This window comes from Eubalaena glacialis, chromosome 6 (genome assembly GCF_028564815.1).
Source record: "Eubalaena glacialis isolate mEubGla1 chromosome 6, mEubGla1.1.hap2.+ XY, whole genome shotgun sequence".
Taxonomy (NCBI): Eukaryota; Metazoa; Chordata; class Mammalia; order Artiodactyla; family Balaenidae; genus Eubalaena; species Eubalaena glacialis.
Genome location: NC_083721.1, coordinates 59051875 through 59074237, shown reverse-complemented (window position 1 = coordinate 59074237; position 22363 = coordinate 59051875). Strand labels below are relative to the sequence as shown.

At 33.6% G+C, this 22363-nt stretch overlaps 1 protein-coding gene across 1 annotated transcript in view; it reads right to left on the bottom strand.

Annotated features, from left to right (window-relative positions):
• The window catches only part of NECTIN3 (nectin cell adhesion molecule 3), a 137985-nt gene that overhangs the window by 32985 nt on the left and 82637 nt on the right, over positions 1-22363 (bottom strand). The gene's annotated exons all lie outside the window — the stretch shown is intronic.

Here is a 22363-nt window from a genome sequence, read left to right as displayed (position 1 = left end):
AAAAATTTGCAATGGGTTGGAATTTTATCTAAAATAAAGGTTAAATGTAATGGAGAAAAACACAATTAGGTTAGAAAATCAATATAACTGAAAGGAAGACATTTGGATTGACAGGACTGGCTGTCAAACACACACACACACACACACACACACACACACACACGAAAGCAGACCATTTTAATAGAAGTACAGATGTTAGAAAAGAGGAGGTTCAAGTTCACTTGGCACTTACCAAATCTGGAGTACTGCAATTTGTTCCAGAAAACATATTTCATGAGAAATATTAAACTAGAATTTTCACAGAGGAGAGGGACCAGAGAGGGAAGATAAACTGTATCATATAAGGAATGGTTAAAAACACTGTAAACACTCAAGTTGGTTTTTAAAAACAGTGAGACCAAGTCAGAGAACTTTAAATATTGGAAAAAGCTATCAAACAATTCCTGAAGGGTTGTTGTAAGCATTTGAGGTATGTATGAAAAGTATCTGGGGTAAAAGAAATCTGTTCTTAATAGCTGCAGCTTAAAATGCTTAAAAGAATTTTGAGAATTACAGAAGTCAGAATTGGGACTAATTAGGTTGAAAGGTGGCTAGAGATTTCTAATTTTCTAGCAAGGCTGGCCATCAAAAATAAAATACAATGCCTTGGGAGTTAGTAAAATTATTAATGCAAGTGTGGCAAGTTAGGTAACCCATAATATCACATTCCTCATTTTTTAAAATGAGGATCAGAGGCAATTAGTTCATTATGGGAAAAAACTACCGTCAAAAACAGGATTACTCAGTTGTAGAGAACTTTAAAATAAAAATATAAACTTGAGTCACTTCTTGCAGAACCACATTACCTATTCATTATAAATCCTTGTACATAAGAATAGTAACGAGGGTGAGGGAATACGCTCTGAAACAAGTTTGGTATTTGGACTTTTAATTACATACAGTACTTTGAGATATAAGGACAGAAAATAATAATGAAAATTAACCTAATAGAGCAAAAATGGAAAATAAATTTAAGTATAAGTTGCTTTTATATAAACTAAACAAATACAAAAGTAGAATTATAAAATTTAAAGTTCTAATTGGCCATTAGTGTATCTTCTTTGATGAAAAGTCTATACAGTCAGCCCTTCATAACTGTGGTCTCCCCACATGAGGATTCAACCAACCAGAGACTGAAAAACAATTTGAAAACATTTTCCAGAAAGTTCCAAAATGAAAAATTTGAATTTCCCCACACAATGGTAACTATTTACATAGCATTACATTGTATTTACAAACACTTACAAAGCATTTACAGGTACTAGGTACAATGTAATTATAAGTAACTGAGAGATGATTTAAAGTATATGAAAGAATGTGGACAGGTTATATGCAAATGCTATGTCATCTTTTTTTTTCAAGATAAGCTTGTATTACTTTAATGAATTAATTTTTTAAATTGAAGTATAATTGATATATAACATTATATTAGTTTCAGGTTTACAACATAATAATTCAATATTTGTATATATTTTATTTTATCTTTCTTTTTTTAAATTTTTTTTTTTGTGGCATGGACATGTATACACTACCAACCGTAAAACAGATAGCTAGTGGGAAGCAGCTGCATAGCACAGGGAGATCAGCTCGGTGCTCTGTGACCACCCAGAGGGGTGGGATAGGGAGGGTGGGAGGGAGGGAGATGCAAGAGGGAAGAGATATGGGGACAAATGTACATGTATAACTGATTCACTTTGTTATAAAGCAGAAACTAACACACCATTGTAAAGCAATTATACTCCAATAAAGATGTTAAAAAAAAAACAAAAAAAACTACCATATGATTCAGCTATGCCATATTATATAAATGACTTGAGCATCTGCATATTTTCGTGTTTGCAGGGTGTCCTCGAACCAATCCCCTCCACCCCCAACCCATACTGAGGGATGACTGCACACATCTTCTGTCCACTTTTTAAAAAATTGGGTTGTTTGTTGTTTTCCTGTTATTGAGTTGCAAGACTTCTTTATGTATTTTGGATATAATTCCTTTGTCTGATATATATGTTGCAAATATTTTCTTCCAATCTATGGTTTGCCTTTGTTTTCTTACTGGTGTCTTTCGAAGATCAAACATTTTTAACTTTAATGAAGTCTAACTTACCACTTTTTTCCTTTTCTATTCTGTATTTTTGTGTTCTAGTACAATTAATTTGTTTTGCAAATTGCACGCACACACACATATGGTTTTACAGTTTTACATGCAGTTCATATCTCAGCAAGAAGTAACCACAGCAAAATTTTTCAACTTTGTAGCTATCTTTTCTTGAATATAGCCTGCAATTTCTCAGGTTCTAGTTAAAAGTAAAGCTACTCTTTTACATCATATTTCTAAAGGGGTATTTGTGGTTTCCATGGGAACACATACATTAGTATTAAGGCATATAAAATGTTTCAAACAAATACATTTACATGGCATTTCTTTTAATAAACAGGATTGATAGCCTACATAATTAATGCCCATTAAACATTTGAAATTGAGATTACCTTTGTAAAGTGCCAATGAATTTAAAATAGGAATTATTATAAAGCTAAGTATTTCCTTTCAAAGACCTTCAATTCTCTTTCTTCCAAAGTTGCTTATGCACATGAAATATTCTGCAGTTGGCAAGTTCTATATTTCATCTACTATTCATTGTAGTTAAAACTACTGTAAAGATTTCATTCAAAGTGCATTTTAAGCTTTAGTGTCTATGTGGGCAGTCAAACAGTCATAATTGTAAACCAACCATAAAACAAGGTATAATTTGCATTTTAAGAAGAAAATCTTTTTCTTCTTTAAAAAAAAGGTGCAAAAAATGTTAAGTAATTTTTGCATATGTCAAATTGCTTTTTATGAAGACTCAATAATACTACATGGAAATAGGTCTTGAAATTACACTCAATGGAAACATGGATAGAATAGAGTCAGTTACCTCTAATGTGACTGCTTTTAGTAACTCATTAACTAACTAATCAATTATATAGTTAAATATTACGCTCAGAATCACATTGAAATATTTATGCAGAACATTGGTCCCAAGTAACACCAATGTTATTTTTCAATCTACCACCAATATTATTTACTCAGGGAAAAAAAGAAAAAAAAAGAATCAAGAGATAGTGTTAGGGGAAACACTGACTGAAACCGCCCGCCCTGGCCAGGCAAAGACAGTAACAATTTGCATGAGTTATTTTATGACAGGAGATGCTGGTAAGGAACACGGAACTAACAAGCCACCAGCAACCAGAAGAATACTCGAAAGGTCAAAAGGAGAGAGAGGAGACGCCAGTCCACATATCCTACCAATCTCCCAGAATCCTCCTTGCTGGAATCTAACTTGGCTGAGCAGTTGTGCGCACCACCAGAAAGGACCCTGAGTCAGAATGATTGGCCAGAGACAACCCAGAAACTAATCTCATCACAGCAAAAACAGAGACTGCGAGCCACGTGGCAGAGCAGTCCTCCTGGGTTCCCTTACCCTCCTACACTCCACCCAGATGCCCCTTCCCAAAAAAGTCTCTTGCTTTGTCAGCACGTGTGTCTCCTCCGACAATTCATTTCAGAGTGTTAGACAAGAGCCCACTCTCGGGCCCTGGAAGGGGTATCCCTTCCTGCAACAATAGGACTAGAATGGGCCTTGAAACTCAACTTTACTTCCAATTCAGAAATGCCTCCTATCACATACAACAAAAGACATCAGCTAAGTCCTTTAAACAAGGTCAGTTGGGAAATATGTACTATTAGTTCTTGAGATATCAGCCCCATTATCAGACAGACCTAACTAATGGAAAGGTCTTCTTTACACTGAGTATTCAAATCTATGTTCCTATGTCCTTCACCTTCTGGTCCTAGCTCTGTTTGCTAAAGCTACAAAGAAAAATTATACTCCCTAAATCAAAAGAACAATAGGAAATCATCAAGTTGTTCAGCTCTGTGGAAAAACCAGATAAGCAACTATGTAATCATAGAAATGCTAAATGAACTAAAGCTGGGTCTCCTGAAAAACAAGAAATAGACAGAGTCCCTCCCATCAAGCCTCTTAGATAGCCTCATCTACCAGTGGGCAGAGAGCAGAAGCAAGAACTACAATCCTGCAGCCTGTGGAACAAAAACCACTTTCACAGAAAGACAGACAAGATGAAAAGGCAGAGGGCTATGTACCAGATGAAGGAACAAGATAAAACCCCAGAAAAACAACTAAATGAAGTGGAGATAGGCAACCTTCCAGAAAAAGAATTCAGAATAATGATAGTGAAGATGATGCAGGACCTCGGAAAAACAATGGACGCAAAGATCGAGAAGATGCAAGAAATGTTTCACAAAGACCTAGAAAAATTAAAGAACAAACAGAGATGAACAATACAATAACTGAAATGAAAACCACACTAGAAGGAATCAATAGCAGAATAACTGAGGCAGAAGAATGGATAAGTGACCTGGAAGACAGAATGGTGGAATTCACTGCTGCGGAACAGAATAAAGAAAAAAGAATGAAAAGAAATGAAGGCAGCCTAAGAGACCTCTGGGACAACATTAAACGCAACAACATTCGCATTATAGGGGTCCCAGAAGGAGAAGAGAGAGAGGAAGGACCAGAGAAAATATTTGAAGAGATTGTAGTCAAAAACTTCCCTAACATGGGAAAGGAAATAGCCACCCAAGTCCAGGAAGCGCAGCGAGTCCCATACAGGATAAACCCAAGGAGAAACACGCCGAGACACATAGTAATCAAAGTGGCAAAAATTAAAGACAAAGAAAAATTATTGAAAGCAGCAAGGGAAAAACGACAAATAACATAGAAGGGAACTCCCATAAGGTTAACAGCTGATTTCTCAGCAGAAACTCTACAAGCCAGAAGGGAGTGGCATGATATACTTAAAGTGATGAAAGGGAAGAACCTACAACCAAGATTACTCTACCCGGCAAGGATCTCATTCAGATTCAATGGAGAAATCAAAAGCTTTACAGACAAGCAAAAGCTAAGAGAATTCAGCACCACCAAACCAGCTCTACAACAAATGCTAAAGGAACTTCTCTAAGTGGGAAACACAAGAGAAGAAAAGGACCTACAAAAACAAACCCAAAACAATTAAGAAAATGGTCATAGGAACATACATATCGATAATTACCTTAAATGTGAATGGATTAAATGCTCCAACCAAAAGACACAGGCTTACTGAATGGATACAAAAACAAGACACATATATATGCTGTCTACAAGAGACCCACTTCAGACCTAGGGACACATACAGACTGAAAGTGAGGGGATGGAAAAAGATATTCCATGCAAATGGAAATCAAAAGAAAGCTGGAGTAGCAATACTCGTATCAGATAAAATAGACTTTAACATAAAGAATGTTACAAGAGACAAGGAAGGACACTACACAATGATCAAGAGATCAATCCAAGAAGAAGATATAACAATTATAAATATATATGCACCCAACATAGGAGCACCTCAATACATAAGGCAACTGCTAGCAGCTATAAAAGAGGAAATCGACAACAACACAGTAATAGTGGGGGACTTCAACACCTCACTTACACCAATGGACAGATCATCCAAAATGAAAATAAATAAGGAAACAGAAGCTGTAAATGACACAATAGACCAGATAGATTTAATTGATATTTATAGGACATTCCATCCAAAAACAGCAGATTACACTTTCTTCTCAAGTGCGCACAGAACATTCTCCAGGATAGATCACATCTTGGGTCACAAATCAAGCCTCAGTAAATTTAAGAAAATTGAAATCATATCAAGCATCTTTTCTGACCACAATGCTATGAGATTAGAAATGAATCACAGGGAAAAAAATGTAAAAAACACAAACACATGGAGGGTAAACAATACGTTACTAAATAACCAAGGGATCACTGAAGAAATCAAAGAGGAAATCAAAAACTACCTAGAGACAAATGACAATGAAAACACGACGATCCAAAACCTATGGGATGCAGCAAAAGCAGTTCTAAGAGGGAAGTTTATAGCTATACAAGCCTACCTAAAGAAACAAGAAAAATCTCAAGTAAACAATCTAACCTTACACCTAAAGGAACTAGAGAAAGAAGAACAAACAAACCCCAAAGTTAGCAGAAGGAAAGAAACCATAAAGACCAGAGCAGAAATAAATGAAATAGAAACAAAGAAAACAATAGCAAAGATCAATAAAACTAAAAGCTGGTTCTTTAAGAAGATAAACAAAATTGATAAACCATTAGCCAGACTCATCAAGAAAAAGAGGGAGAGGACTCAAATCAATAAAATTAGAAATGAAAAAGGAGAAGTTACAACAGACACCACAGAAATACAAAGCATCCGAAGAGACTACTACAAGCAACTCTATGCCAATAAAATGGACAACCTGGAAGAAATGGACAAATTCTTAGAAAGGTATAACCTTCCAAGACTGAGCCAGGAGGAAACAGAAAATATGAACAGACGAATCACAAGTAATGAAATTGAAACTGTGATTAAAAATCTTCCAACAAACAAAAGTCCAGGACCAGATGGCTTCATAGGTGAACTCTATCAAACATTCAGAGAGGAGCTAACACCCATCCTTCTCAAACTCTTCCAAAAAATTGCAGAGGAAGGAACACTCCCAAACTCATTCTATGAGGCCACCATCACCCTGATACCAAAACCAGACAAAGATACTACAAAAAAAGAAAATTACAGACCAATATCACTGATGAATATAGATGCAAAAATCCTCAACAAAACACTAGCAAACAGAATCCAACAACACATTAAAAGGATCATACACCATGATCAAGTGGGATTTATCCCAGGGATGCAAGGATTCTTCAATATACGCAAATCAATCAATGTGATACACCATATTAACAAATTGAAGAATAAAAACCATATGATCATCTCAATAGATGCAGAAAAAGCTTCTGACAAAATTCAACACCCATTTATGATAAAAACTCTCCAGAAAGTGGGCATAGAAGGAACCTACCTCAACATAATAAAGGCCATATACGACAGAGCCACAGCAAACATCATTCTCAATGGTGAAAAACTGAAAGCATTTCCTCTAAGATCAGGAATGAGACAAGGATGTCCACTCTCACCACTATTATTTAACATAGTTTTGGAAGTCCTAGCCACGGCAATCAGAGAAGAAAAAGAAATAAAAGGAATACAAATTGGAAAAGAAGAAGTAAAACTGTCACTGTTTGCAGATGACATGACACTATACATAGAGAATCCTAAAAATGCCACCAGAAAACTACTAGAGCTGATCAATGAATTTGGTAAAGTTGCAGGATACAAAATTAATGCACAGAAATCTCTTGCATTCCTATACACTAATAATGAAAAATCTGAAAGAGAAATTATGGAAACACTCCCATTTACCACTGCAACAAAAAGAATCAAATACCTAGGAATAAACCTACCTAGGGAGACAAAAGACCTGTATGCAGAAAACTATAAGACACTGATGAAAGAAATTAAAGATGATACCAACAGATGGAGAGATATACCATGTTCTTGGATTGGAAGAATCAATATTGTGAAAATGACTATACTATCCAAAGCAATCTACAGATTCAATGCAATCCCTATCAAATTACTAATGGCACTTTTTACGGAACTAGAACAAATCATCTTAAAATTTGTATGGAGACACAAAAGACCCCGAATAGCCAAAGCAGTCTTGAGGGAAAAAAACGGAGCTGTAGGAATCAGACTCCCTGACGTCATACTATACTACAAAGCTACAGTAATCAAGACAATATGGTACTGGCACAAAAACAGAAACATAGATCAGTGGAACAAGATAGAAAGCCCAGAGGTAAACCCACACACCTATGGTCAACTAATCTATGACAAAGGAGGCAAAGATATACAATGGAGAAAAGACAGTCTCTTCAATAAGTGGTGCTGGGATAACTGGACAGCTACAAGTAAAAGAATGAAATTAGAAAACTCCCTAACACCATACACAAAAATAAACTCAAAATAGATTCGAGACCTAAATGTAAGACCGGACACTATAAAACTCTTAAGAGGAAAACATAGGAAGAACACTCTTGGACATAAATCACAGCAAGATCTTTTTTGATCCACCTCCTAGAGTAATGCAAATAAAAGCAAAAATAAACAAATGGGACCTAATGAAACTTAAAAGCTTTTGCACAGCAAAGGAAACCATAAACATGACGAAAAGACAACCCTCAGAGTGGGAGAAAATATTTGCAAATGAATCAACAGACAAAGGATTAATCTCCAAAATATATAAACAGCTCATGCAGCTCAATACTAAAGAAACAAACAGCTCAATCCAAAAATGCGCAGAAGACCTAAACAGACATTTCTCCAAAGAAGACATACAGATGGCCAAGAAGCACAGGAAAAGCTGCTCAACATCACTAATTATTAGAGAAATGCAAATCAAAACTACAATGAGGTATCACCTCACACCAGTTAGAATGGGCATCATCAGAATATCTACAAACAACAAATGCTGGAGAGGGTGTGGAGAAAAGGGAACCCTCTTGCACTGTTGGTGGGAATGTAAATTGATACAGCCACTATGGAGAACAGTATGGAGGTTCCTTAGAAAACTAAAAATAGAATTACCATATGATCCAGCAATCCCACTACTGGGCATATACCCAGAGAAAACCATAATTCAAAAAGACACATGGACCCCAATGTTCACTGCAGGGCTATTTACAGTAGCTAGGTCATGGAAGCAACCTAAATGCACATCGATAGACGAATGGATAAAGAAGTTGTGGTACATATTTACTCAGCCATAAGAAAGAACGAAATTGTGTCATTTGTTGATTCGTGGATGGATCTAAAGACTGTCATACAGAGTGAAGTAAGTCAGAAAGAGAAAAACAAATATCGTATATTAACGCATGTATGTGGAACCTAGAAAAATGGTACAGATGAACCGGTTTGAAGGGCAGAAGTTGAGACACAGATGTAGAGATCAAACGTATGGACACCAAGGGGGAAAACCGTGGTGGGGTGGGGATGGTGGTGTGCTGAATTGGGCGATTGGGATTGACATGTATACACTGATGTGTATAAAATTGATGACTAATAAGAACCTGCAGTATAAAAAAACAAGCGAACAAACAAAAAAAACAACTAATACTAAACTTTCTTTGGGTTATTTGTATGGAAATATGTTAATATAAATGTTTCAGACTTTACATAAAATTTCTAAAAATCTTATATGTTCTGGTATAATGTTATAAGTCATAATTCTAGTTATTACTTTAAAATGTATATCTCAGAAATAACTAAATTTCCTTGTCAATTGCATTATTATGAACTTTCATCAAATCTTTAACCGTGGTCATTTTTAAGTCTTTTGTCATTTACAGACAGTTCTGGGTGTACTCTGATGCTTTTGCAAAAATGTTCCTATAAAAGGGTTTCATCTTCAAGGAATTCATGGAAAAGACTCTGACAAGTACAGGTTTCTGGTAACTGACTGTACTGCTGAACTGAATGAATAAGCATTTTCAGAACTCTAATGGAAAACTGATGAACTCATAAAAGTGCTAACAAAAGATCAAGATAAAAAAAAATTAATTACATGGGACTGAGTGAACTGATGAGGATGATTATAATTTTTGTGACTTTCTGTTTGAATAAAAAAAAAAAAAAGGATCATACACCATGATCAAATGGGATTTATCCCAGGGATGCAAGGATTCTTCAATATATGCAAATCAATCAATGTGATACACCATATTAACAAATTGAAGAATAAAAAAAAAAATAGACATACAGGAGGTCATCATAAGAGGTGATATTACATACATATTTGCTAGTAATCAGTACACAAAGGTAAAGAAAGTGAGTTGTGCATTTTTATAAATGTGGGAATGATAACAAGCCTAATGATTTTTGAAAAATATTTGTAAGGCAGCACCAATGATTCAAACCAAAGTACCACTCTGGATAAGTCTTTTCCCCCAACGAGTCTTACTAATTCCTCAGTAATAAAATACTGTTTAGTCTGAATTATAAGATTAACTTTTTAATTTATACGCCCAAGGAAACACGTATATCACTTTGGGGCTTATACCTTTTCAGAGTCAGATTCCCAAATAGCAAGCAATACATTAAAAAACAATGAGTCAACAATAGGCTAATTGCTTGCCCTGCACATATTCCTAATTAAGCAAACATCAGTAAAGCAGAGTACATAAAATTGAGGGGACAAACATCTTGGTTTGAGAACATATGCCAAAGAATCAACAAAATAAATCTGGAATCATGCCGCAACTAAACTTAACCAGTGGCGACAGCATGTCTCTGGGGAAAGAGAGTGCTAACTATGTCTACTATCATGCCCAGGAACAGGAAATTTGTACTATGGTAGGTTGGTAACTATGGAAACTCATCTGACAAATTGCAAAGGCAGACTGGGTGAAAGAGTCCCATACTCATAAAAAAATGGAATAACTTAGTGGCTCTAGGTCAAATGACTAAGGTTAATTCACCCAAGGATAAACTGGGGTCTTGACTACTTTATCCAAAACAAACCCTTTTGAATGTTTTTCCACCTATTAGATTTTTAAAATTTTTCTTAATTTTTGGCATTGTAAAGAGTTCTAAACCAAAAAGCATCTTGAATTTAATTTCCGAGTGTTAGACAAGTGTAATACACGAAGTGTAATACAATTTTATTTAGTATTTCTGATTTCTAACTTGTAGCATTAAAAAAATATATATGGCCTATGCTTTATCGTTGAGGTTTTTTTTTAAAAAAAAGCCAATGGACTATCTAGAAATGTTTAAATTGGTTCATTCAAACATGATTTCTTCAAATTTAAGAGGTTTCAAACTTAAAATTTTACTTTAATGAAAATCTTCACTCTAATGTCATTTAAGAAATCTGAATCAACTAAATGAAAGGGTCAATTACCCCATTTTCTGGCTCTTCCTAAATGTATCTTATGTGTTTTCTAGTTACTCTATCATTTTATGAAATAGGGAATAAAAATGAAATATTAAATAAATGATATAATACGTAGCAGATCAGAAAATTAGAACCCATGTTACTCTCTACCTCTTGAAGTTCTGTAAGATTAATGTCTCCTATTACTTTTGAAAGTGACTATCACTGTGACAAGTTCTTTTCCTATAGTTCACATTGCACGTTTTATTCTGAATTAGATATTCTTCTAATTAGTTTAGGAATATTTTTCAGATGTTAAGATATAGGAGCCATTTTAAATATAGGAAGAAAGTACTTTGAATTAGAATGATCAGAAATGGAGAAAGAAGCTATTAAGAAATTGGAGAAAAGGCTTGGCAAAGTGCAAGAAGTCTCAAAATTGGGATAGGTGCACTTAAATACATACTGACACTAAAGCACGAATATGTGAAATTAGGACAATCCTGGAAATTCTAGGATACAAGATTGCTGTCCCAATATGTTAGGGATGTTTTGATAATAGTCAATAGTCTGAGTTAGTCTCCCCATAGTGATTTCATGTTAACAGGTAGTAACAGATATCACTAAATTAATCTCTACTAATCTCTCTTATTAATCTGTTTATCTCTATTATTATTCTCTGATGGTAAGTCAGGCATTGTGGCAGGCATCGAGGCCGCACTAGCACTGCACACGTCACAATATGATAGCAGCTGCCTGAAGGAACACTCCATTTAGGTCAGCTTAATTTAACCAAGGACTCCATAACTGAATCTGCTTAGGAAGAGTCTTAAAAAAAAAAAAAAAATCACTCAGCATAGTTTACTGTAATTCACTGAATGAATGAATGAACATTATAAGTTTAGACATATGGGTAACAATTATCTAAAACAATATATTATTTACATTATTCTCTCAAAAGTTCATGTGTGGTCTTTACTAATTTTTTATATTTAACATGTCAAAATAACTTCAAAACAACAATTTGCCAAGATGAAAATCACGACTAAGTAGCCAAATTCACAGTAAAGTTTGATTGATAATGTCTATGTAAAATTTAATTCACAAATAAGAAGTCTATTCTCTGAAAAAAATTTAGTTGCTCTGAACATTTAAAATAACTCAGCTCTCTGTCTCTGTACTTAAAAAGGAATCTCTCCCAATAAAGGAAATCATGAGTGCTTTTAAATAAAGAATGCTATTAGGTGCCCTAAAATTTGGGAGGAAAGTTCATTGTACTTAGCTTACTGTACTTAACTTCAATAGTTCTTTTACTTCTCATTACTCATGAGTCAATCAAGAGTCACCTCTAATTAAGAATTATAGTTCCCTGATGGCAGTGTGAATTTAACACAGATCTCAAACCACTCGAAATTGAATATTCTGATTGCGTCTCAGGTATGAATAGACTAAATTTAATTCTTCAAAAACCAAGGCAAAAAACACAAGTTAAGTAAGTTAATGGTTAGGATAATACTTTTTTGCAGGAGTTCCCAAGTAGCATTGAGCCATTAAAACAGCTTTATTCCCCAAAGTTTAGTATTAAATCTGAGTTAATATTTCAGACTTTAACATGGTTTATGAGGCGCTTTAAAAGTATTCTGGTGGTAATGTCAAAAAGTTGAGGTTCATTTCCAGTTATTAGGAGTGTATGGTGATTAAATCTTTGGAAATGATATTATAGATTGGCACCTTGTTACACCATCTTACTCAAAATTAATGATGGACTGGCTATAAAATTTCCAAGTTGTTTAAAATAAACTTTCTAGGTATTACACAGGCAGAAGGATGAGGTGACACTATTATAGATTCTGCTGTCTTCTTTGTTCCCCCAAACTCATGGAATAACCCTCAGCTAGCTCGGGAAACTGACTTTGCAAACAATTAATTTTACTATCACAGCAACTCAACAACAATTCCTGAGTAGCCTTTGTACAGAGCAGTTTATTAGACACCAAGAAAGGTTACAAAGGCAGTAGTAAGTCATGGTTTCTATTTCTAAAGAGTTTATAATTAAGAAAATAGAAAAACAGGAAACTCACAAATACACATCTATTAAGAATAGTGAGTATATAATTTTTATAATGAATCAGCTCTTATAACTCGTTTATGGATTTAAAAGGAAGAAAAAAGATGAGATGTTTATAACATAGATAGGATTTAAAAGGAAGAAAGAAGGTGAGATGTTTATAACATAGACAGAACCAAGTGGAATTTTACTATAAAAAGTCTTACTAAAAATTTTACTATAAAAAGGTGTGAATTAAGTATTCTCTCTGGATTGCTCAGAACATCTTGAAAGGCCAACATTTAGTTCTTTTACTTTAATCATCTACTGCTTTTTTTTTGGTAATGAGTATTGGTGACTAGGATGAAGCCAGCTCTTTTCTATCATTTAATCTACATAAAATAATTCAATCTGTATTAGAAATAGTTCTAAGGGAAATACTGCATTACTTAATTTTTTTTTTTCTTAAGATAGACCTAACTTTCCCACTCAGACAGTTCAGCTACAAATCAGAAACAATCAGAATCGGGGTCAGAGGATTTCAACTCCTTTCTGAAAAATCACATAATGAATGCACTGATGCTGGCAAAACCATTTAAAAATACTAAAATGCAATTAAACTCAGAATCTTTATTGCCTAGAAATCATCTCTCCAGGTCCCCCAGATCTGTGCTGGTTTACATGTATACAGTAAATCTGAAATAAAGTTTCTTAGAGTATTTCTATAATTTACAGCAAGTCAAAATAAGTGAATCTGAATCTTCTTAATTATTATAACAAAACTGTTAGGTCCCATTTGATTCTACTAAAAACAAGAGTTATTCTCTGTGCTAACTACTGTTTTTGATACAGAGATGCACAGAACATATAAAGAGATAATGGCTACTTCAGTACCATGGGCCACAAAATACTATTACAGAGGCCAAATCTTCCTAATTTCTTTATTTCTCAGGTGAGATTAGAATTACTTACACTATTTATGTCTCCTGAGGATACTAGATACTGAAGGAACGCTAGTGACGAAGAAAATCTACTGTCTTTGAAATAATTCATTAAATTTCCTAATTGCTGATGCTTATACAGGAAAAATAAAAATGATATATCATAAAAATATATTAACCAAATTAATAGAAACTAATAAAAATAGGTATTACCACAACACACCCACATTCCAGAAAGAAAGCATGGCATTACATTGCCATCATATAAATCAGACTTCCTCAGAATTAAGAACTGCTCTTCAAAAATAAGTTTAGAGAATGGGAGAAAATGTTTCCAAATCATATTATCTAACAAAGGACTTGTATCAAAATGTCTTATTCTGCTCAGGTTGCTATAACAAATTAACATGGATTAGGTGAAGCCATTCTTTTTTTTCTTTTTTCTTTTTTTTTTTTTTTTTAAATCTGTCTTAATTTCTTTTTCTTTTTTTAATTGGAGTATAATTGCTTTACAGTGTTGTGTTAGTTTCTGCTGTACAATGAAATGAATCAGCTATATGTATACCTGTATGCCCTCCCTCTTGGACCTCCCTCCCAACACCCCTCTCATCCCACCCATTCTAGGTCGTCACAGAGCACGGAGCTGAGCTTCCTACGCTTTATAGCATGTTCCCACTAGCTATCTATTTTATGCATGGTAGAATCTATTATACAGAGTGAAGTAAGCCAGAAGGAGAAAAACAAATATCGTATATTAACACATATAGGTGAAGCCATTCTTTAAGCAAAGAATAAACACTTATTTCTCACAGTTCTATGGAAGTCCAAACCTCCTATGTGTCTAAGATTTTGGTTCTTGGTGAGGGACCTCTTCCTAGCTTGCAGTCAGCTACCTTCTTGTTGTAATCTCACATGGCAGAGAAAAGAAAGAGAAGTAAGCTCTCCCCTGTCTCTTTTTACTGAGGGCACTAATCCCATTATGAGAGCTCCACCTTGGTGACCTAATCACTCCCAAAGGTCCCACTGTCAAATACCATCACATTGGTGATGAGGGTTTCAATGTATGAATGAGGGGGAGGGGCACAAACATGCACTCCATAACACAAAACATATAAAGAACTCTCAAAATCCAATAATTTTAAAAAATCCAATAAAAATGAGCAAATATTTGAACAGAGACTTCATTAAAGAAGACAAATCAGCAAATGAAAAAAACGTTACATGTATTAGTAACTAGGGAAAAAACTAAAATAATAATGAACTAACCACACACCTATTAGTACCTAAAATTTTTAAAGTCTGATCATAATAAATGGTAGCAAGGGTATGGAGCAACTCATACATTGCTGGTGGGAACATAAATGGTAAAACCACTTAGGATGACAGTTTGGCATTTTCTTAAAAAGTTACACTTTTTAAGTTACATTTACCATATGACCCAGTCATTCCACATGTACATGTTTACCCAAGACAAATGAAAGCATATGTTCACACAAAGACATACATAAATGTTCATAGCAGCATTGCTTATAATAGCCCAAAACTGGAAATAATGCAAATATCCATCAATAGGTAAATGTATAAACAAAATGTAGTATCTCTACAAGGTATACCTATCTAAAAGGAATAAAGGAAAGACCAAAACAACATGAAGAAATCTCAAAATCATTATGTGGAATGAAAGAAGCAAGACCAAAACAGAGAATCTACTGTATGATTGTTACATAAAATTCAAAAACATTTACACTAATGTATATAGATAGAAAGCAGATTAGTAGTTGCTTCCCTGGGGATGTAGAAAGGGAGCAGGAAAATGACAAGAGAGGAAGATTACAAAGGGGTACCAGGAAACTTTTGAAAATGATGAATATGTACATTATCTTGATTGTGGTGATGTTTCTAGGGTATGTATGTATGTATGTGTTTGTGTATCTGCTGTATGCCAATTATACTTCAATAAAATTCTTTCCAAAAAATGGGGGAAAAAACGTCATCATAGGCATTTATCTATTTGTCACTAAAATGTAAGCTCCATAAAGACAACAATTTTTAACTGTTTTATTGACTATGTATTCCCAATGCTGACATATTAGCCTAAGAAATATGTTTGATAAATGGATGACAGAGAAAAAACAAAATGGAACTATGAATCAAAAGATGCAAACTCCATTTTAATTTCATTTCAAGCACTACTAAGCTTATAATAAAAGTATCAATAATTTCCAAAAGCAATATATGCCGAGTTTACATGAGCCAAAGTAGTAACAGTTTTATCCTTCTACTGAAATAATTTCACTGCTTGGTCTCTTTAATAACTTTCTAAGAATTACATAGCTTCTTTTCAACTAACAATAATGATAATAACAGCAAACACATAGTATTCACTATGTGCCAGGTTCTAAGGATGTAGCATATGGTAATTTATTAATCTTTACGAAACCGTATCAAGTAGGTTTATCTTTTCTCATTTATACGATTGATTAGTAGAGCTCTTAGTAAAAATACCAATCCTTTATACTTCAGAGGTTGCACTAATATTTTATTTGAATATATTACTTTGATATTATTCATTTATAAATATAAATATTATAAATCAATATTTCATCCAAGCTTCGTTGATCACAAAACTTTTTCCCTCCTCAGACCAGAACAAGGCCCTACAATTCTTTTACTACTTATCTCAATAATTACCACCACCTATTAACTGGAGGCAATATGCAGATGAAAACTTTTTGCTACTCTAGGGCAAAACCATCCTAGAAATACTCAGGACTCATTTACTTAAATGTTCCACTCAGTCATTTAGTTTCCTTGAATTTGGAAGAAAAATGTTAATTCTTTTATCATCTTCCTCTCTCCCTTCTCCCTGACCCCAAAGCCCATAACTACTGATATCTGGTATCTGGAAACACGTTAAAATATTCAGATCCAGGGAGAAAACCAGACCATTAATAATTAGCAAAAACAGCTTATCTAAAAATACTATTGGAAACTGGCAGTGATATGTTGGAAAGATGAGTTTTGAGGAGAAATAATGAGAATCTATAAAACTATAAAGAGTAGTAGGGTGAACAGGTTCAAGAAAGCCATAAATGAAATATGGTATGATTAGTAACTGAAATTAAGATACCTGGAGGACATATCTCTAACTCCACAACTTGATAACAAGTAGGACCATCATGTTTCTAAAGCCACACAATTTGATAATATTAGGGTTCTAGTCATAACATAGTTTCTTAATTTTTCAATCTTATTTTACCACATAAATCTATGGGAATATGAGTCACCTTACTTAACACTGTATACCACAAATTTAGATACCAATGAACAATGTACATATTATTCATGCTGGAATCAAAACAAAAAATTTTCATATCTATTTACAAAATTTTTAAATAGCACACAAAAGAATGGCAGCTTGCAGGAAAAAAAAATGATCTTTTAAAACTTGAAAAGATGCTGAAACTCGCTAATAATGAGATTGCATAATTGCAATTATATATTTACTATTTTTCACCTATCAGATTACCAATAATCAAGTGGAATACATATACTGTTGGTGAGAATGTGGAGAAACAGGCACTTTCAAACATTACTCACACGAGTGCAAAACAGTGCAATATTTATAGAGGACAATTTGACAGTACTTATAAAAAATATAAACACATTTACTATTTGATGTAGCAAGTCTAAAAATGTATCCTACAGATTATACTTGCATAGATACAAAATAGTATATATACAAAGCTATTCACTGCAGCATTATTGGTTTCTTAAAATATTTTGACATTACAAACTACGTAATATATACACATTAGAATCTTAGTAGACATAAGAAAGAATGAGAATGATCTTTACCCCAAAAAGAAAGAGCTCCAGTATATCTTAAGAGGAAATGGCAAGATATGTAACAGTGTATATATGTTACCTTTTATTCAAGAAAAGATAAAATGTGTGTGTGTTTCCTTGTCTATGTTTTACATAAACCATATGAAGACAAACAAGAAATTGATAAAAATGGTTTTCTGTAGGAGGTGGTGGGGGTAGGGTAAGTAGGAATGGAAAATGGTAGTAAGACTTTAGAAAATACCCTTTTATACTGTTGTGCATGTATTAGCCACTCAAAAAAAAAAAAAAATGTAGAAACACTCTTCCTCCACAACACTCTGCGATGAACATTTACAAAAATTTACTAAAGACTATGATATATGATAGTGAATTACTGGAGAAAAAAAATCATAATTTTTCCAGATAGTAAATTCTACTGAAATACTAGCAGATGCAAACTATTATATATAGAATGGATAAACAACAAAGTCCTACTGTATAGCGCAGGGAACTGTATTCAATATCCTGTAATAAACCATAATGGAAAAGAATATGAAAAAGTATATATATACATACACACACACATATGTATGTGTGTATATATATATTATATATATATATATAATATATATATATGTACGTATAACTGAATCACTTTGCTGTACACCAGAAACTAACACAACACTGAAAATCAACTATACTTCAATAAAAAGTAAATTAAAAAAAACAGTGTTGTCTTGCTTTAAGAAGAGAAACACGGAACAACATAACAGAACTAAGAGTTCAGAAATATACCTAATATATATGGGAACTTATTTTAGGATAAAAGTGTCCTCAAATCATAGAAAAGGACAGACAATTCAATAATTTTTGGACAATTGGTTATACCATTGGGGAAAAAACGTAGGTCGCTACCTTATATCATAAGCAAACATAAGTTTTAAATTATTTAAAATAAAATAAAACATCCCATAAAACTGTGAAGAGTTTTGTATGATTTTTAAACATTTCAGATCAGGGAGAGAGGGGGAAATTGTCTTTTTAGATAATATATAACTTCCAGAAACTATAAGGAAAAAGATAAAGAGATTTTAACTACATAAAAACTTAAACGTTCTGTATAAGACACTATAAAGTTAAAAAATAAGAGACGAATATAAGACAAAAGATCACTGTCCATATCAAAGAGCTGCTAAAAAATTAACAAGGAAAGTTCAAAAAGTAACTGAAAATTTGAAAAAAGATGCAAATAGGTGGTTTATAGAACTACAAATAGGCAATCAATTATGAAACTTCTTCCAGGAATCTATGAAGCTTTTAAATGAACTATTTTTCCAGTTTTATCAAACTGGCAACAACAACAACAAAAGTTCTACTAAACAGTATTAGAGAGGGAAATGGGTTTTAATATACTGTTTATGGGAATATAAATTAATACAGCTAGGTTGGCCAGCAATGTGACACCTATTTAAATGTAAAAAATATTCACAGTAATTCTATTTCTTTGCATATATTTTATAAATACATGTGTACAATAAAGTATATAAAAGTACACTCAATGCAGCAATTACTGTAATAGAAAAAAAAAAGGAAAAAACCTAGGAATATCATTAAGTAATTGTGGTATATCAACACAATGGAATACTATTACAGCCATTAAGAATGAGACAGAGAAATAGCAATAGTTCTCAAACCTGAATGTGCATTAAAATTCACCTGGTGAGCTAGGTAAAATGCCCATTGTCTCCAAGCCCTGGGATACTGATTCAGTAAAACTGAATGTGTGTTCAAGAATCTTCATTTTTAATAACCCAGAGGATTTTGATAAAGGTGGCAACATTAGTCACTCTGAAAAATATTGGTAATAGAGTGGAAAAAGCAATTTCTATGACCACATTTATGTTTTTAAAGAAACTACTTGTAGATGTAAATATGGATGATGTATACTTCAAAGTAAACTTGTGGAAAAAGTCTGGGACGATATTTAAATTCCTAACAATGGTGACCTCTAGGGAAAGAAATAATACATTGGGGGATAGGGGGATGAAACAGAACTTTAACCGTTAACTCTAAATTTCTGTAGTATTTGGATTTTTTTGTACCAAAAATATATCTACTTGTTACCTATAATGTTAAGAAAATAAAATGTCCTGAGTTAGTATTTGTTTCCTAAATGAAGACTCACTTTTCTAGGATTATCAACTAATAACATGACAAGCTGGTGGTATTAATTATTCTTTGCCTTCAGGCAAGGCATTCTTCTTTTTATTTCCCTCATACTTACGTGTGCCTCCATGCATCTTCTCTGCATTATGGTAATAGTTCCATTCCCACTCAAGGAAATCACCTCCTCACAATACCAGGCCTCATCCTCCTAACTTATATTTACAGGGAAAATTCTCAGGTATGAGTTTTGGCACTATCATTACAAAAGTAATGGTTAAGCAGGGGAGACAAAAGTTAAGTAGTAAGGGACTCTTTCTTTCTGTGGTTTCCCAAGGGTAGAACACTGATGGTTAAGAACAAGTGGGACTCTCTTCCTTAAAGCCATGGTAATATTTGGGAGCATGGCCTGGCTGTGAGGGCTAGGGACTAATGACTTCAATTAGGAATTACCTCATGAGTTTAAAGTTGACAAGTTATCTACTGAAGCGGAACATTATGAAGGCATTTACTATTACAGCACACTATCATTGCATGAAAATAATTAGATAGTAATTACACACTTACAGATTTCTTGGTAACCAGGAAACAGTCCTATGTATTTTGCATTTTGATAACACAACATTAATTAAAACGCAGACAGCCATATAATTAACATACGACATTATAACACATGAATCATAACAAATTATCTTACTGATGGATAATGATTTTAGCCTAAATTATTCTCAAAATCTTTATAGAATTAAGAATTATTTCATCTCCAACTCAAGTTTTGACTCTCCTAAGCAACCAGCTGACCCTTAGCAATATTTTATAGACTCAGTTTTATAGCTAGAAGAGGGAAACAATCAATCATGTTTTTCACCTGCTTAATTTAACAGATGAGGAAAAAGTCACAATAGTACTAAATGTAAATGGTCTCTGACTCCCAAAGTCCAATGTTTGTTATCCACTGCAGATGCTGTCCCACCAATTTCCTTTCTAAAATTTCCATTACTCTTTCACATAACTGTTCATTTCCACCTAGATTTATGCTTGTGATTATGCAATTTACTCTAATCAACAACTGAGTAATTTTATCACATGTATCAAAATCCTACTTCCAAAATTGATCCATCCAGGAAGACTTCTCTGACTCCAAGGATAAAAACTGCAGTTTGTACCACTGTCAAGTCATCCAAGAAAAATCTTCCTTTTGTGTTTATTTAGCAGCGCTTACATATATAGAAATTATATTTTCTTAACTAAAACCCAGGACACATGATCTGAGCCAAATAATTTTTTTTCAATTCATAAGCTTTTGTAAATATTTAATTTGAAAATATTAAATAACAAGTAAATAAACTGATTTTAAGGACAAGAATAAAATTATATGCAATTAGGGTTGTACTAAAAAATTACTAACAACATTCTTAAAAAATTCCCACACCTAAATCTAGAAATCCTCCAGTTAGTGACTAGCTTTGTGGAGGAAGAAAGACAGCTATCCATCTGCAGCAGTTAACAACACCTTTAGCTAAATATTTTGTTGACATTTCACACTACTTGTCAAGTTAATTTATTTGCCAAAAAAGATGTGAGGCTATATTCCTTATGTGAAAACAAGAGTTCTGTAAAGACGGCACATCTTCATCCCTAAAGACACCAAACTTGTGGAAGATGACAAAGGTGGTGCCCATTGTCAGTGAGTGCACATGCCATGGAATGCTCCTCCCTGCCCCATGCTCAGGCAGGAGACTGATTATATGGTCAACCTAGGAACGGAAGCTGAGAACATCTTAACAGAAACATTCCTTTGCCTTACTCAAGCTGAAGACACAGGACATAATTTAGGAGAAAAATATTATAGTGTCACAGGTAATAAAACCCCAATACAGGGTTAGAGCCCCAGGAGGCTGCATGGGTGATAGAGGAAAAAAGCAAAAACAAGACAATTAAAGTTAAGAATAAAAGCATTATGGCTTAAACTTTCCCAAGTAGAGCATATTAATCTAGATATAGAATCTAAGACAGAAGCACTGAATCAATACTTTCACACGGATTAGTGTAAACTGATTCCAAAAGAAATTTTAAATTATCGTAAGTGTAAAATGGGGCCCAATATTCATGCCCAGAATTTTAAATTGGAATATAAACCTTTTGTTGCTAAATAAAGGAATGCTAAAACTTAGATGCATATACTGAAAACCTTGCATATACTGAAAAATAAACAAAAATAAAATACATATGCCAAGGAGAAAAACCTCTCCGTCATACATTATACCCTACCATTCAATTTTTCTGCCTTTTATTTTATATAAAAATGCATATTTTACAATGGATCTGTACGTCAATAAAACTTTATTAACAATAAGTCTTCAGCCATAAGCTTTTAGTAAATATTTGTACTCCTAAGACAGTGTTGATTTGTCTTACCTATGCTGGCCATAACTTCTTTTCTTACCAATCTGTAGACTAAATTTGATTCCCTGA